Source organism: Lolium rigidum, chromosome 4, assembly GCF_022539505.1.
Source record: "Lolium rigidum isolate FL_2022 chromosome 4, APGP_CSIRO_Lrig_0.1, whole genome shotgun sequence".
Taxonomy (NCBI): Eukaryota; Viridiplantae; Streptophyta; class Magnoliopsida; order Poales; family Poaceae; genus Lolium; species Lolium rigidum.
In genome coordinates, this window is record NC_061511.1 from 103,587,660 (window position 1) to 103,603,244 (window position 15,585).

At 43.1% G+C, this 15,585-nt stretch overlaps 1 pseudogene; it reads left to right on the forward strand.

Annotated features, from left to right (window-relative positions):
• Positions 1–2,877: 2,877 nt before the first annotated feature.
• Positions 2,878–3,787, forward strand: LOC124647401 (annotated as a pseudogene).
• Positions 3,788–15,585: the final 11,798 nt, after the last annotated feature.

Consider the following 15,585-nt stretch of genomic DNA (forward strand, 5'->3'; position numbering starts at 1 on the left):
AGCATGACCAACACCAGAATGCCATGGGTGTTAGGTACCTTACAATGTAATCTAGATTATTGACTCTAGTGCAAGTGGGAGACTGTTGGAGATATGCCCAAGAGGCAATAATAAAAGTAGTTATTATATATCTTTATGTTTATGATAAATGTTTATATACCATGCTATAATTGTATTAACCGAAACATTAGTACATGTGTGATATATAGACAACAAGAAGTCCCTAGTATGCCTCTTAAACTAGCTTGTTGATTAATGGATAATTAGTTTCATAATCATGAACATTGGATGTTATTAATAACAAGGTTATATCATTATATGAATGATGTAATGGACACACCCAATTAAGCGTAGCATAAGATCTCGTCATTAAGTTATTTGCTATAAGCTTTCGATACATAGTTACCTAGTCCTTATGACCATGAGATCATGTAAATCACTTATACCGGAAAGGTACTTTGATTACACCAAACGCCACTCGCGTAAATGGGTGGTTATAAAGGTGGGATTAAGTATCCGGAAAGTATGAGTTGAGGCATATGGATCAACGAGTGGGATTTGTCCATCCCGATGACGGATAGATATACTCCGGGCCCTCTCGGTGGAATGTCATCTAATGTCTTGCAAGCATATGAATAAGTTCATAAGAGACCACATACCACGGTACGAGTAAAGAGTACTTGTCGGGAGACGAGGTTGAACAAGGTATAGAGTGATACCGAAGATCAAACCTCGGACAAGTAAAATATCGCGTGACAAAGGGAATTGGTATTGTATGTGAATGGTTCATTCGATCACTAAAGTCATCGTTGAATATGTGGGAGCCATTATGGATCTCCAGATCCCGCTATTGGTTATTGGTCGGAGTGAGTACTCAACCATGTCCGCATAGTTCGCGAACCGTAGGGTGACACACTTAAAGTTGGATGTTGAAATGGTAGAACTTGAAATATGGAATGGAGTTCGAATATTTGTTCGGAGTCCCGGATGAGATCCCGGACATCACGAGGAGTTCCGGAATGGTCCGGAGAATAAGATTCATATATAGGATGTCATTTTATGTGAATTAAAATGATGCGGAAGGTTCTATGGAAGGTTCTAGAAGGTTCTAGAAAAGTCCGGAAGAAACCACCAAGGAAGGTGGAGTCCCTCCGGGACTCCACCTCCATGGCCGGCCAACCCTAGTGGGGGAGGAGTCCCAAGTGGACTCCCCCTATGGGGGCCGGCCACCCCCCCACATGGAAGGGGGGAATCCCACCCAAGTGGGATTCCCACCTTGGGTAGGTTTCCCTATCACATGGAAGGTTTTGGGTTCGGGTCTTATTCGGAGACTTGTAGTCCAACACTTGGGGCTTCCACCTATATAATTAGGGGCCAAGGGGAGGGGGCCGGCCACCCCAAGACCACAACCTGGCCGCCCCCCTTGAGTGGCCGGCCACCCCCTCCCAAACCCTAGCCACCCCCCTCTCCTCCATAGCTCCCGCGTGCTTTAGCGAAGCTCCGCCGGAGTTCTCCACCGCCACCGACACCACGCCGTCGTGCTGTCGGATTCAAGAGGAGCTACTACTTCCGCTGCCCGCTAGAACGGGAGGTGGACGTCGTCTTCATCAACAACCGAACGTGTGACCGAGTACGGAGGTGCTGCCCGTTCGTGGCGCCGTGATCAAGATCTTCTACGCGCTTTTGCAAGCGGCAAGTGATCGTCTACCGCAGCAACAAGAGCCTCATCTTGTAGGCTTTGGAATCTCTTCAAGGGTGAGACTCGATAATCCCCTCGTTGCTACCGTCTTCTAGATTGCATCTTGGCTTGGATTTCGTGTTCGCGGTAGGAAATTTTTTGTTTTCTATGCTACGTTATCCTACAGTGTGGTGCCATAATGCAGTGGGGGTGTGTGGCTGAAAGCGGAGTGGGTGAGGCTGGCAGGAGGGCAGGCTGCGGTGGGTGCGAGGAATGTAGGTTGAGGGTAGTTTAGTATTGGCGGAGGTGGGTTTATAGGTTGAGTGGGTGAGTCGGGTTTAGAATGTATTTAGCGAGGGGTTTGTAGAATTAAAGCTATTATACAACCTCTTAGGGGTTGTAGTATAGCCCCACTATACATAGAGAGAATTAATATCTATTATATAGCCTCTTGGTTTATTATTAGGGTTTAGGGTTAGGGTTAACTAGTGTTTATGGTTATGGGTTAGGGTTCAGGGAGGATAATTTTTTACATATCGCGACATCATACAAACGTGCGTGGATGATATTATTTTAGGGAGGAAATACATATTTACTTTTACTATCGTGTTGGTAACGATTTGAACCAGTGTTTGATTTTCAAGTCTGATACTTGTGGAATTGTTTTTGCATGCATGATCTAGATGGTACGTAAGATTCAACCAACATATCAATATGTGAGTGGAAGAAATAAGGAAATTTTATATATTAATGCAACGTAATTTTTTACCAAATAGGGCACACCGCTAGTCGGAAACCTGGGTTGTACGTGCATATCTCTATGCACAAGGCAGAAACAATAACATACATAGGGCGGCTTCTTTGTCGGGCGGCAACGGATGATACGACGGGCCATTCAACTATTCACTTGGGCGTGACAAGCATTAACCAGGCAAGTCAAGTCTATGCTCACTAGAGTACTCCATTGCGACCTCCGTTCTGTGTAGGGGACTAGGAGGAAAATTTACTTACCATTTGTATATGCCGTAGTACCATTGGTAAAACAATCTCCTCCTTTGTACATCTGCCGTGCCGCGTGCAAATGGTCAAACACTCCGTTGTTCGAAAAAAATTGACGTCTCCACTTATAACTTTCACTTGTAAGTTACAACTCGGGCTGCCCGGTCGATATTCAAAAAAATTTTTAGGTCCAGCCGGAGATGGGGGACGATAACCCCAACCAGAAATCCGCCATGGAGGACAAGGCTGACGCCATCCCGGACGAACTTCTTGGGCTCGTGTTCGTGCGCCTCAACAAGCCTGTGGACATAGTCCGCGCCGCTGTGACCTGCAGGCGCTGGCGCCACATCATCGTGGCCAAGAGCTTCCGCGTCCTCTGCGCTCTCCACGACGCGCCGTCCACCAAAGTCGCCGGCAGCTACCTCGTCGACGAGCGCACACACGGTTGGCGTATGCCTGGCCGTCATCCCGTCTTTTTCCCTCTGCCCGGCCACCTTGGACGGAGGCCGCCGCAAGGAATCTGGCGGTCGACTTCCTCCCTCGGATGAAAGACGACGAGCTCATATGGGAGCTCGCCGACGTTCGGGCGGCCTCCTACTCCTTCTGGACTTCCACCACGCCGAAGATGGATGGGCTTGGGTGAAGCAATCACGTGCCATCGTCTGCGACCCCCTGGCACGTTGCTACATGACGATCCCTCCCTCGGGGTGGTTCCATGGAAGCCATTTCGTCGCTGCCGTCCTGCTCCACGGTGAGGACGCAAGGGCGCGCATCAGTCTGTCAAATTTCAGGGTGATGTGCGCGTTCTATCAAAATGGCATCGCCAAGACCTATGTGTTGTCCCCCGCCTCTGGTGGCCGCTGGACCTCCTGCGGCGCCACCGCGAGTAGCAGCAGGGTGCTATGCGGCAAGGACTACTGGACGGCCGCACGACCGATCAGCTTCTTCGGGAGCAACAAGCGGTTCGCCCACTGGTCGGTCGGAAACTACGTTCTTGCATTCGACAAAGAGTCCGACGAGCTCTCAGTCCTCGCCGGTCATGCTACCGGGTGGGGGCGTCGAGCTGGAGTACGTGCTAGAGCTGTCGTGGCCACCTACCTTTCGAGTTAACTTATGCTAGGATTCTGGCTGTCTTAGGTAGCATAGAGAAACGGTTGTATCTGTGTGAGCTTCTGATCGACTGCTTGCGTTTGTTCGCGATTAAATAGTTTCTAATGCTTTATTGCTTGCGTGTGAGGTTTAAATGGATGGAAAATTTCCTCCAAAACATATAACTCATCTACATGCTAAAAAAACTAAACGGATGTCCGCATATCGATTTGTTAGCATGGATGCCACGTCATCATTGACATGTGGGCCAACAATTGTTAGATTTGTTATTAAGAACCTTAAAATCCAAGATATGTACGTCCCCGCATATATAGTTTCTGTATTGTTAAAACAAAGTTTTTAAAATTTCTAAAATTTAGTTTTTTTGAATAATTTTTTATTTCAAATATTTTTTATTTTATAAAGTTTTAAAGTTTTAGATTATTTGAAAGTTATGTTTTTATATACTCTTTTATACTTGTTTAACCATTAATGATTTTTGTGTTTTTTAAAAATAGTTATAAAAAATAAAAAAACTTAGACTTTTGGGAAGTTCACTTCACTTGTTTTGGAAGTTCACATCATTTTTTCGGAAGTTCACTTCTTTTTCTGAAAGTTCTGTCCATATTTTCGAAGTTAACTTTATTTTTTATTGGAAATTCTCTTTTTTGAAGTTCACTTCATTTTTTGGAAGTTCACTTCATTTTCTGAAAGTTCTGTCCATATTTTCGAAGTTTACTTTATTTTTTCTTGGAAATTCACTTTTTTTAAGTTCACTTATTATTTTTTCACTTCGTTTTTTCGAAGATCATTGATTTTTTGGGGAAGTTCACTACATTTTTTTGAAGTTCATTGACCTCACCCCACCTCCCGATTACCACCCCATCCCATCTCCCGCAGAAGTAATACTTAAACACCCACATTCCCCTCAATCCCCAACACCACATACCAGACCCACAATGACCCCACCCTGCCCCATGCATCCCATCCCATCTCACCTACCCCACCTCACCTCCCATTAACACAACGTGTACCCTAACTCTAAACCCAAAACCCTAAGGCCTAAACCCTAACCCTAACCCTAAACCATAACCCTAGCCCTAACCCTAGCCCTAACCCTAACCCTACCCCTAAACCCTAACCCTAGCCCTAGCCCTAGCCCTAACCCTAAACCCTAACCCTACCCCACCCCTAACCCAAACCCTAACCCTAACCCTAACCCTAACAATAGTTAGTTTGATTCCACCACATGAAATAGAGGTATATACATATGGGTGGATACGCGTTAGATTCCATTGAAATTTAGAGTAATTGAAAAGTTTGTTTGGAAGAATACTAGCTAGTACAGAAATAAATCCTTGAAACAAAATAACCATACAAGAAAAACTTCGAATCCTACTGCCTCTGATTCATACTACTTGATGCTAAATTGGATGTACCTACAACTAAAATGTGTCCAGATACATCTAAATTATCATCAAGTAATATGAATCAGAGCACGACAAGGTTTATCTATAACCCTAACCCTAAAAAACCCTTAACCCTAAACCTTAAACCCTAACCCTAACCCCCTAAACTCTAACCCAAAACCCTAACCCTAGCACTACAAGGTTTATCTATAACCCTAACTCTAAACCCTAAACCCTAGCCCTAACCCTACCCCTAACCCTAAACCCTAAACCCTAACCCTAACCCTAGCCCTAGCCCTAGCCCTAGCCCTAGCCCTAGCCCTAACCCTAAACCATACAAGAAAAACTTCCGATCCTACTGCCTCTGATTCATACTACTTGATGCTAAAATGGATGTATGTATAACTAAAATATGTCCAGATACATCTATATTAATTATCATCAAGTAATATGAATCGGAGCACTATAAGGTTTATCTATAACCATAACCCTAAAAAACCCTAATGCTAAACCGTAACCCTAACCCTTACCCTAAACCTAACCCTAACCATAAACCCTAACCCTAACCCTAAACCCTAACCATAACACTAACCCTAACCCTAAACATAGTTTGTTTGGTTCCACCACATGAAATAGAGGTATATACATATGGGTGGATATGCGTCCGATTTCCTATGAAATTTAGCATAATTGAAAGTTTGTTTGGAAGAATACTAGCTAGTACGGAAATCAATACTTGAAATAAAATAACCATACAAGAAATTAAAACTTCTGATCCTACTGCCTCTGATTCATACTACTTGATGCTAAAATGGATGTATCTATAACTAAAATGTGTCCAGATACATCTATATTATCATCAAGTAATATGAATCGGAGCACTATAAGGTTTATCTATAACCCAAACCCTAACCCTTACCCTAAACCTAACCCTAACCTTAACCCTAAACCCTAAACCCTAAACCCTAAACCTAAACCCTAAACCTAACCCTAAACCATAACCCTAACCCTAAACCATAACCCTAACCCTAACCCTAAATCCTAACACTAACCCTAACCCTAAACCATAACCCTAAACCATAACCCTAACCTTTTGTTTGGTTCCACCATGGATATGCGTTAGATTTACTATGAAATTTAGCGTAATTGAAAGTTTGTTTGGAAGAATAGTAGCTAGTACGGAAATCAATACTTGAAATAAAATAACCATACAAGAAAAACTTCTGAACCTACTGCTTGTGATTCATACTACTTGATGCTAAAATGGATGTATCTATAACTAAAATGTGTCCAGATACATCTATATTATCATCAAGTAATATGAATCGGAGCACTATAAGGTTTATTCTACAAATTTCCAATACAAATGCTTTTAATCAAAATGGTTGGTTTATGAAATTTCGTATGCAAGTGAGCAATGACAGCGCAAGCCTGTGCTGACAAAAGCTATAGGGACACCAATCAACATCATCCAAAAAGGTGATGCATGTCTCCCGCTTCACCCGAGCAGGAGAGGTGCTAGTAAATCTTTTCCTTCTTCTACGCACCATCTCTGTCCAATCCTGACTTCCTGATGTATGTCAGAGGGCTAGACTATTGACCTACTGCAGTGCCCTTGCATGTGTGTTCACAAGCTGAGAGTTTCGAGAGAGGAGGACTCCTGCGGAAGCCTATGTGCAGCTGTATCATCCGACAAGTGGGTCCTACATCACAAGATTACGAAGGGGATTCTGTGACTTCGCCTTTCCTGACTTTGGTTCATTGCCAGCCGGGTCCCGCACGCTGTGCGACCCACATTTCAGTGATTTAAAGTCAGGGAAATGTTATAGATGCAGGGTCAAAGAATATTTTCCCCAAGATGTGTTCACAAGCTGAGAGTTTCGAGAGAGGAGGACTCCTGCGGAATGCTATGTGCAGCTGTATCATCCGACAAGTGGGCCCTACATCACAAGATTTCGAAAGGGATTCTGTGACTTCTCCTTTCCTAACTTTGGTTCATTGCCAGCCGGGTCCCGCACGCTGTGCGACCCACATTTTAGTGATTCAAACTCAGGGAAATGTTAGAGAGTTAGGGTCAAAGAATATTTTCCCCAAGATGTGTTCACAAGCTGAGAGTTTTTGAGAGAGGAGGACTCCTGCAGAAGCCTATGTGCAGCTGTATCATCCGACAAGCGGGTCCTACATCACAAGATTTCGAAGGGGATTCTCTAACTTTGCCTTTCCTGACTTTGGTTAATTACCAGCCGGGTTCCGCACACGGTGCGACCCACATTTCAGTGATTCAAGGTCAAGGAAATGTTAGAGAGGCATGGTCAAAGAATATTTTCCGCAAGATTTGGGCTCACTGAGATTTGACTCTGCCTATATATTATATTGCACTGCTACAACCAGAAACTATAGGTGACATTGCTCACAAGCACCGGCGTAGATCAGCACCACAGCTGTAGCTTGCACCGAGGAGAGAAGGCAAGGTCGGCGAGATGGCGAGTCCTCGCAGGACCTGACGGCCGTCGACAGCACAGCGACTCCGGGTACTCAAAGGTACATACATATACTACTACTCGTGCAACCGCCGTCGAGCCGAAGAACTAGCTAGATTACAATGTTCGCCACTGTTTTCTCTTGCGATGGCTTAGTCCATACGACAAGTAAATCATGATGGCGTTAAACTTTTGGTATGCAAGATTCAAAATAAAGTCGATGGTTATATTATGAAAAAAAAGTCGATGGTTACAACAGCTAAGAAAATATATACTACTACGGTGTACTTACTACTATGAGTAGACAAAATAGGTCTAAGCTTGGAGTCGTCTCATTTTGACTTTTGTGTATGTACTGGATCGTATGGGTAGATGTGCTAAACTATGTACTACTACGTAGAAAGTTTTCCCGTTTTTTACTCCCCAACGCCTCAGCCCTAACGGTGCACAGGAGACATATTAAGTATTATGTACAGTATATGAATTTGGTATTATGAACGCTCATACTTTACAATTTTGAATACAGTTCATCAAGCATCATCTGCACAAGATTTATTAGGGAAGAAGCGCAGGCGACGCATTGTTGCTGGCTGGCCGCACAAGATTGACGGATCTCTGGACGAGTGAATTATTACACTTCGGTGACAGTGCATGAAAAATCGGCAGCCCGTGTCTAGGGTGATAACCGTCGGAGAGCTCATCCCGTCGGGACCAAGATCACGTACGGCAGGTGCTTGCCGTACTTTATCTTGTCCCGGCGGGATGAGTGAGTAAAACTGTAGGTGAAGTTGTATTTTTTGAAGCATATGTAGGTGAAGTTGTAGAATCAAAATTTGCTACCAATATACTCTTCACCTATCTTCCGGACCGGCCAGAGACTTGTTGTATTATCGAAAGTGTATAATGTCTGTGGTGTGCATTCTGAATTAATGTAATTATTTTTTTACTAATTTTTTTTGTCAAACATTTCTTTATGTCTATAATAATTAGGCTTATTATTTCTTCCCCCAGTCTTACAAAAAGGTTGTTCACCGAATGAACTTGAAAGCGTGGATCTCACAGGCCTCATGGTGCGCATGTTCCTGAGATCGCTGCGCATGGTCTGTCAGAGAGGCTGTGCATTAGCGTAGCTGCTCAATTTCTCCACTCCGACGTGACCCCTGCCGTACCTGCTCAAGTTCTGCACTACAATGTGACCCCTACCGTATCTGCTCTGCCCGAGAGGAGAGGATACATTTATGGCCCGTTGTGCAGATGATTTCTTGCTCGTGTTTGCGCGTGTGTTTGACCATTTCCTGGCAGTAGTAGTAGTGGTAAGGATCCGATGCGAATTAGCATGAGAACTTTACCAATCGAATGGCCACCTAGCGTAGTACTATACATTTTTTCGCAAACCCATGATCACCATGATTATTTCTGAAAGCTCCATACATAATTTGCTAAATTACATTCTGGACCAGTTCCTTCACATGAAATTGAAATACTCGTACTAGTGGTCACCATAGAATAGACACACATGCACTTATATTTCTACATAATTACAACTCGAGGGTAAGGATCCTACGGTACAACTCGTAGCTCACGTACCTGTCTTTTGCTGTGTACTCGAGGTGCATCGGGGAGAGTGGCTTAGTCTCCCATAAGTCGTGCTTGTCAGATGAGAACTTTGTCTTCATGTTCTTGTAGGACCCATCGATGATGGCCTCTGCTAGATTAGCCATTCCTACCCGGGTCTTGAATATATCTTGGATGTCGACGTGGTACAACTCAGGAATATGCATCTTGGCACGGGCAAGCATGACCTTGTCGTTCCTAGTGTCAACGCTCGCGAAAGTAATACCCTTACGCTCAAAAAATTGTTCAGAGCCGGACAATGTTTGAAGGAACTCCTGTAGTGGTACACGAGGACATGCTGCCGCATGGCGATTTGCACGATGGCCATCTCTTGTCGCTTGCACGTGCTACGTGGGGTGTACTCGAGGTCGAGTCCAACAAACCTGTTCTTCTCCTTCTCGGGCCATTTCTCATACATGGCTAGGATTCGCTCCACAGTAGCTTCTTCATTGGTGTAGACAACTTCCAGACTCGTGGTGCCATGGTCAATGATGTGATTGGTCTCCGTATGGTTCCCGACGTCTATGCGTGGGAGGTAGATCTACTAAGTGTGTGTGTGTGGAGGGGGAGGGGTGGGAGGGATCGCTGCGGAATGAGTGAGGAAGAGTGTAGATGGATGCCGAAGAATGAATGGGAATTTGGTACTACCTCCTTCAATTAAAAGGCTAGTTTTGCATCACCACCAGACAATTTCTCATTGGACGCTAAAAAATATTCCTAAGCTATGTGCATTTATTTAATTAGAAGAAGTAACCCTCCACCAATTACTCTCCAATAGTATGTTATTCCCTATGGTGAAACTTAGTGGGAGCATTTTTCTTAGTTTCATTCCCATTTGCTTTGTTTTCCACCGCATCACCTGCATGCAAATTAACATGCATAGGTCAGTTTGTTTCGTTCTCCAACCCACATGCATGCAAACATGTTTCCACCGAGCAACGACTATATATATTAATATTGGGTCGTCCAGCCGTTCCATTTCACGAGATTTTAGCACACGTTCAAACCATTGCATATTCCCATTTTCAACTGGAAATAATCTCTGGTTAAAGTGGGAGCATTTCTCTTTGTTCCATTCCCATTTCCAACTGAAAAAGTATCACATGCGAACCACCTACTTGCAACCCCCCCCCCCCAAAAAAAACTCATATGCAATCCAAATTGCAATTGATGTGCACGAATCATGATGAAATCGGATGGCTCAGGACTTTAGCTGAATATATAGATTTTCCTTCCACTTACAGATTGATCTGTTGGTTGAATCTTACATACCATATAGATCATGCTCGCAGTAACAATTCCACATGGTACCAGACTTGTAAATAAAACATTGGTTCAAATCCTTAGCAGCACGATACTAAAAGTAAACCCTAAATTACCTAAACCCTAGACCATAAACCAAAAAATAAACCAAGATGTTCTAGAATAGATATTCTAAACCTAACTTACCCACTCAACCGACAAATTAACCCACCTCCACCAACACTTTCTGGAAAGTTCACTCCACTTTTTAGGAATTTCACTTTTTTTAAAAAAACTCACTTCTTAAATGAGATCTAAGAGTTATCAGTTTTCTTAAATTCAGACGAATTTTATGAAATTTTCAAAATTTTCTTAAAAGTTTAAAAATAAAGTAGCTGAAAAATTACGACATACATAATATGGGAAATTTTGATATAATGTATATATAGAAGTAAATGCGTGTTACAAGATAAATTGAAGGGGTTAACCTGCTAATTTCTAGATTTGGACCTCTATGCTACAAATCATTACATGTATAGTTCGTGTTTTGTGCAAAAGATGGATAAAACGAGTAATTTGTGCATGTTAATTTTTTGATCCAGTGGAATCCTATAAGAATTTTGAAGTATTCTCATCATTATATGAATTTCTCGTTTTATATGTCTTTTGTTACAAATCATAAACACGCCATCTGATTATGCACATTCCGGGAAGAGAAGTATTTGCTTGTTAAATTTCAAAAAAGTTCCCTTAACACGAGATACATTTGTAATAATAAGAGCTAAATACACCCCTAGTCCTGGAAGTTTTTTCGGTAGGTGGAAATTAGTCCCACTTCTTGCAAAATGGGGTGAAGTAATGCTAACATTTGTTGTAGTGCAAATCTAGCTAATCCCAATGATTATGGCGCAGACAAATGGGATGCATTTTTGCAAAAAAAAACATTGCAAAGTTACATGTGACCTTGTTATGGCTTTAGCTAGCTAGGTTGGCACGACTGGGTAAATTAATAACAACATGACATGTAACTTAAAAAAAATGTCTAAGGTTGTTTTCACAAAAAAGTACATCGCCACATGTCCGCAAGAAACATTGGGACTAGTTGGTTTGCACTAACACATGTATTAGCTAGGATGATTAGTTCACCCAATTCACCGGCTTTGCCATTCGTACAGATGGTTGATCTTTTCTTTGTAGTTTTGTCATGCATGGAGCACAACAACCTACCATGGTAACATCTGCCTGTTAGGGCCCTTTTTGTAAACGCTAAGCGCTTGATTGTATTTTGTGTTTCTGTTGACATACTCTATGGTGTAATTTGTAATCCCATCATCCGATTAAATGCAGCTCTGGACCCTTCTAGGTCTTTCCCTAGCCATTCTTTTATTTTTACTTTTTATTACCCATATTGTAACCAAGTGTTCAATGCACATTCCCATCGACTTCAATGCACGTACCTCAACTTCTAACCCTAAACCCTACTAATGACAAAAAAGTTCCTATTTTACCCGCAAAAAAGATCCCAAAGCTCCGGAAATGGCAAACCTAAACCCTACTAAAGAGAAATGCACGTAATACCCCAAAATGTGGTGTTATAGGTGCAAAAATATGTGTGTTTTGTGCAACTATACTGGGGCTATCTGTAAATTTCTCCCCACTACTGCCCAGTACCCAAGCCCCTGGCTCTGAGCATCGCGAGACCCCAGTTCAGCACTAACTCTATTCTCCCCCATCTGGAGGAGACACGGCAGCTGCGGAGACGGCGGAGATGTCATAGATTACTGGAGCGATACCTCTCCCCAACCTAGATATTTTCGCCTGGAGAGAACGCATCCAGCGTTAAGAGTGCACCGCGGCTCTTCCTTCTCCGTCGTCTCGTCCTCTGCCAGATCTGCTGACGCCGAGCAGAAGGTGTATCGGGAGACGAGGAGGAAGACGATGCCGAAGCACTCGTCGTGGGATCTTCCGTTCCAGGGCGCGTCTAACAGCGGGCCGTTTTCCATCTCAGAACCGTCCGTACTCGAGGATGATGATACGTCTCAAACGTATCCATAATTTCTTATGTTCCATGCTAGTTTTATGACAATATCTACATGTTTTATTCATACTTTATATCGTTTTGATGCATTTTCCAGAACTAACCTATTGACGAGATGCCGAAGTGCCAGTTCCTGTTTTCTGCTGTTTTTGGTTTCAGAAATCCTAGTAAGGAAATATTCTCGGAATTGGACGAAATCAACGCCCAGCACCTTATAATTCCACGAAGCTTCCAGAACACCGGAGAGGGGCCAGAGGGGAGGCCCTGGGCCCCCACACAATAAGGCGGTGCGGCCAGAGAGGGGGGCGCGCCACCCTGGTGTGTGGCCCCTCCGTAACCCTTCCGACTCCGCCTCTTCGCCTCTAAGAAGCTCCCTGACCTAAATCTTCGGGACGGAAAAGCCACGATACGAGAAAAGTTCCAGAGCCGCCGCCATCGCGAAGCCAAGATTCGGGGGACAGAATTCTCTGTTCCGGCACGCCGCCGGGACGGGGAAGTGCCCCCGGAAGGCATCTCCATCGACACCACCGCCATCTTCATCGCCGCTGCTGTCTCCTATGATGAGGAGGGAGTAGTTCTCCACCGGGGCTGAGGGCTCTACCGGTAGCTATGTGGTTAATCTCTCTCTCTCTGTACCCCAATACAATGATCTCATGAATTGCTTTGAATGATTGAGATCCATATGATGAGCTTTGTATCGCTATTAGTCTATGTGCTACTCATGTGATGTTATTAAAGTAGTCTATTCCTCCTTCATGTTGTAATGGTGACAGTGTGTGCATCGTGTAGTACTTGGCGTAGGTTATGATCATAATCTCTTGTAGGTTATGGAGTTAATTATTACTATGATAGTATTGATGTGATTTATTCCCCCTTCATAGTGTAAAGGTGACAGTGTGTATGCTATGTTAGTACTCGGTTTAAATTGCAAAGATCTATTATGCTCTAAGGTTACTTAAACATGAATATCGAATGTTGTGGAGCTTGTTAACTCCGGCATTGAGGTGCTCTTGTAGCCCTACACAACGAATGGTGTTCATTATCAAACAAGAGTATATGTAGCACAAAGGAAGAGAACTTATTTATTATGTGATCAATGTTGAGAGTGTCCACTAGTGAAAGTATGATCCCTAGGCCTTGTTTCCAATACCGCAAACACCGCTTATTTATCGTTCCGTTGCATGTTTACTCGCTGCCATATTTTATTCAGATTGCTATTACCACTCATATACATCCATACTACTTGTATTTCACTATCTCTTCGCCGAACTAGTGCACCACCTATACATCTGACAAGTGTATTAGGTGTGTTGGGGACACAAGAGACTTCTTGTATCGTGATTGCAGGGTTGCTTGAGAGGGATATCTTTGACCTCTTCCTCCCTGAGTTCGATAAACCTTGGGTGATCCACTTAAGGGAAACTTGCTGCTGTTCTACAAACCTCTGCTCTTGGAGGCCCAACACTGTCTATAAGAATAGAAGCACCCGTAGACATCAGACGACGTCCCCGACCTCTTGCCGACTCCAAGGTAGTTCTTTAGGTTTGGCCATCATGCAGATGATGTAGGGTTTCAATATATCTAAGTTTACTCTGTTTTTGTTTCCTATAAGTTGTTGTTAGTTTTTTTAGGGTCGCCTGTTGTGCTTTTTTGTGCTTAATCATGCTAGTTTGGAAACCTGCTGCAAATACAAATTTACATTTTCTTGGTCATTAGAAGGTTTATTGATAGCACTAGAAGATACTTCATTGAGTTTATACTCTAATTCTCACCCAAGGCAATTAAGTGCCGATCCGAGAACAAACATACATTCTGGAGGGTTGATTATGTTATATGCCAAATTGTTACATATACAAGACATAATTTTGTATATCTAAGTTGAGGTTCTAGTTCAGGATTCTATATAGTGAAGCAATAGAGTTAAATTGGACTATGAAAGTAAGAGCTAATTTTTTAAATCCCCAATACTCTACCCCTACCTAGTGGATTGGGGATGGGTTTTTGTGGGGATTGGGTGACAGCAGAGATTCATGAATTTGTTAACTTTAGCTTATTTTGTGTTACATGTACATATAGACTGATTTTTTTTACTTTAGCTTATTTTGTGTTACATGTACATATAGACTATACTTCGGTGACATCGCACGAAAGGCTCAACGCTACAAAAGCCTAAGCTCGAGGGATCCCTTTGCCTAGGATTAATCCTTGGAAGCGGGAAAATAAGCATGTAGAGCTAAATTGGTCTACAAGGCAGTAGCAGTGGCGCTGACCGGGGTGATGGCTCGCCCAGGTTAGTCCGAAGCAGTGAAGCAGTAGAGCTAAATTAGACTGTGAAAGTTGGAAAATAGAGTTTATCTTCCTGCTGCAGGCAAGTTCCTCTCTCGCGCTTCTCATTTCTAAATCATCTTAAACTGCAAATCTTTTAAGTTTTTGGTGCTCATGTCATGCTTGCGTCCTTTGTTTAACTTGTCAAATTGAGTTTCTTTCGCCATAATTATTTAGACGAAACCTCCTTATTCTTCTGTTGTTCGGAACTCAGGTTGTCTGTTGTGATCGTGGTGAACATACAAGTGCCATGGGTAGGCTTGAGTTGGGGTCGGATTTACACCAGATGATCCGGGGAGGGAAGGATGACACCGCACGAAAGGAGGCTGCACGAAAGGATGACACATAGGCAGGTACTAGCAAATATTGCAGAATGTATTGTTTTTTCTTCCTTTGCGCATTTACTATGAGGTCTGGAGTATTTATATAAATGTTATAATATTGATGAATTTCTTTTTACTGTTTTCTGCAGTTGATAGATTGCAGCAGGTGTTTCTGGCACCGAAGCAACTGCCCAGGTGTTGGAAAAATTCCCTTGATTCTCCACTTTGGGCCAAAATGGTATGCCTTTGCCTGACCCAATATTTATATGGGTTGTGGGCTTTATGGTTATCTGAAACTAGATTTCTTAACTTTCGCTTATTTTATGTTTACATGTACAAAGAGACTATACTTCGGTGACAACGCACGAAAGGATGCTTTGATACCATG